General features: G+C 40.1%; 1 long non-coding RNA gene across 1 annotated transcript; it reads right to left on the reverse strand.

Annotated features, from left to right (window-relative positions):
- Positions 1 to 300: 300 nt before the first annotated feature.
- Positions 301 to 1,613, reverse strand: LOC124263980. The gene is made up of 2 exons (XR_006895008.1): positions 1,476 to 1,613; positions 301 to 599 (listed from the first exon to the last, which is right to left on the reverse strand). It is a non-coding gene; the product is annotated as an uncharacterized LOC124263980 (long non-coding RNA).
- Positions 1,614 to 3,603: the final 1,990 nt, after the last annotated feature.

The raw sequence follows: 3,603 nt of genomic DNA on the forward strand, positions 1-3,603 counted from the left end.
AAATTGTACCTGTCTATAAGACATTAGTATCCTGCCGTGTCACTAGACCATCTGTATATTGGATTGTGGGGTTTTGCCACTGAAGTATAGATTTCCCCAGGTTCTGAAGCTCCCATCTCCCCGGCGTTGCTTTTCAATTTAAAAGGAAATATTTGTTCCTATCCACAGTATATTCATTGGAAGACAAAGCGCTAGTCTATACCTGTCCTTACAATCACACCGTTCCACGCCGATAGAGCGTCTGTGTTGGAAACTGCCCAAACCTCGGGTAAAGTATCACCTCTCGGATTTAAATGGCAAATTAATGTCGGGATTTCAAATCTATTACAAGCTGAAGAATCCGACTGCGAGTACCAGGTGGTGACCTGCTGTTAACAACAAACAAAAGAGTACTCAGTAATTAGATCATGTGCAAGTATGACTGGTGGACTCCCGCGTTATGTTCCATACATACTGATCACATGCAGATCACGTGTAAATCGTGGCACGCCTCGCACGTGTCCTCGGCTCCGTACGTCAGTGTATCTTTGTCTCTGAATAACATCCACGATCCGGTCGGCCATCATGCAGAGTGTTCTAATTCACCGTTGTACCAGATGCTGTTCACAAAATAATTCCAACATATTGTCATCAAAGGAATCTTGACTTGCTACCTAAGGAATTACGACATGTTGTTAATAAAAGAATTAAGACCTGTTTTCTATAGAAATTGGACATGCTGAATGGGTGAGTTTCGTTTTAGGCCGCACTCAGCAATATTCCAGCTATATGGCGGCGGTCTGTAAATAATCGGGTCTGGACCAGACAGTCCAATGATCAACAGCATGAGCATCGATCAACGCAATCGGGATACGATGACATGTGTCAACCAAGTCAGCGAGCCTGACCACCCGATCCCGTTATTCCTCTTACGGAAGATCATTTCTTCGGGTTACTGAAGATCATTTCTAACCCGGACCTTCACGAGTCTACAACTTCTGGCAAATTTCAAAATTCATACAAATTTAGTTAATTATGCATCACTAACGCCCCCTTCAGGTTCCAATATCTTTCGATGAAACACTAAATGACCTGGCGGGCCCGTGTGTTAACAAAGAAATCGGGATGTGTTATATATAGAATTACGACAGGTTATCCATAGAATAACGACATGCTCTTAACTATAGAACTTTGACAAGTTAGTGTAGAGTTTCGACATCTTCTGAACTATATATATATTGAGTTACACCTCTGAGATCGGACCCTATTTTTGAAATAAATTTAGTGCTTATTCGTCCCGATTTGATACGCCAGGTTTCCTATGACCCAGGATAAACATGAAACTGTCACGGCTTCAGCCAGGACGGCCACCATATGTGCCTCTCGTAAAAGGAATTATGTAGAGTAGGCTGGGATCATGTAATACATACTCGCATTTAATCTTCCAGTATTCCATGACAAATATTATAATAAGTTGTTGATTATTTCCCTATTACCTTCGTTCATAACTGTGAAGTGTCCTATTTCAACAGTAAGAGGCGGTGGTGTATATGTAGGTGATGCCGCCATATGGCTCTTGCCGCCACCCCCTCACACGTCCACGGGACTCAACCGGACATGAACAGAAAAATGACGTGAACTGGACGGGGCTGTTTATTCCAGGATGCAGTTTTATAACAGCACGCCAACACGTGACGTCACGGTAACAGCTTGTTACTATATGAAATATAAAGTTCTATAGGTATACTGCACGTGTTATCCGCCCCTACACATCATTTAACACACAGTTTATGTTGGTGTTTATTATATACAAAACCTGCAACCCCATAAGAACAACGTCTCTGTGAAATATGTACCAAGTATAGCGAAGAAAGGGAATCACTTCTACACACAATGCTTTATTATGACCAAGACTCTCTAAAAAAGAACAATTCCTAATAATTTTCAAAAATAGAAATCCTGAATTAATTTCCAAAATATGTCACCATCTTTACAACTTTAAATGAATTCTATATCTTACCATAGTCTCCTCATAAATTATTTCGATGTCATTATACCACATGATTTCTAAACAATTGTTATAATGTACATCATTTCTTGTACCTTCTGTGTTTATATTTGTAGTTTATAGAATATTGCCACTGTTTCTTCATGGAATGCTATGCAATAAATATTTTATCTTATCTCATTGTTGACCTGAAAATGGTTTGGTTCTAGATGTTGTCAACTGCTACCGTGTTCGCCTGTCCACATCTCTGCTCGGATATTGTGGGTACATTTGATAATACAGTACAGTCATTTAGGAACTCTAAAGACACCTTTAAAAATTATAAATATATGTCAACATGTGGTTCAATTCATTTTCGAAAAAGAATAATACTTCAGGAATCACGAGTCCTACGTTAAATGTTAATACTAACGAACGTGTCTGTGGCGCCACCGTTTCAGTCGGTCGACTACTTCTCTCTATTGTGGACGAAACTGATCGCATTCGTGATAATCAAATACATCACTTGGGTGCAGAGACGGACGAAAAGAAGAAAAGATTGATGCGAAACTCGACCAAACGAGCAATACAAGGTCATACGTTCTGTTTTTAATAAAGGACATACATTATCCCGAACTGTGTTTGTAAGGTAGTCTGCGGTTAAACATTACATGACAATAAACACACATTGCAGTACAATCAACACTTATCACAGAACAACACACACCTCCTTACAGTACAATATACAATATACAATAGACACGCACCGTAGTTAAATACTTTAAGGTATAATCACAACGTTGGTAAATGAAGTGTCAATGTTGTTTATAACGTGGTCCCCATGGTTACACGTCACGTGAGTACGTAGGGCCATTACCTGACAAGAGAAACCTAGACGTGCTATACAATGTACGTCTTTTAAAACTTGTTATCAATTGTGCCGGGGATTTAAAGGGAACTTCCTTTTCATGTTTACTTGTCGCCAAGACTGAGCACTCATCACAAACTGTTTTCTTATATATAGTCATTTTGTTTTCCTCGTACAGAAAAAACAGATCCACCGAGCCACAACTACACTACATTACCACCATCACATAAAGCAAGATAGCCACCAACACATACAGCAAGATAGCCACCAATAGCCACAACTACACTACATTACCACCAACACATACAGCAAGATAGCCACCAACACATACAGCAAGATAGCCACCAATAGCCACAACTACACTACATTACCACCAACACACATACAAGATAGCCAAGATATCCACAACTACACACATACAGCAAGATAGCCACCAATAGCCACAACTACACTACATTACCACCAACACATACAGCAAGATAGCCACCAACACATACAGCAAGATATCCACCAATAGCCACAACTACACTACATTACCACCAACATATACAGCAAGATATCCACCAATAGCCACAACTACACTACATTACCACCAACACATACAGCAAGATAGCCACCAATAGCCACAACTACACTACATTACCACCAACACATACAGCAAGATAGCCACCAACACATACAGCAAGATAGCCACCAACACATACAGCAAGATAGCCACCAATAGCCACAACTACACTACATTACCACCGACATATACAGCAAGATATCC

Source organism: Haliotis rubra, unplaced genomic scaffold (genome assembly GCF_003918875.1).
Source record: "Haliotis rubra isolate DU_JTF1 unplaced genomic scaffold, ASM391887v1 Scf90, whole genome shotgun sequence".
Lineage (NCBI taxonomy): Eukaryota > Metazoa > Mollusca > Gastropoda > Lepetellida > Haliotidae > Haliotis > Haliotis rubra.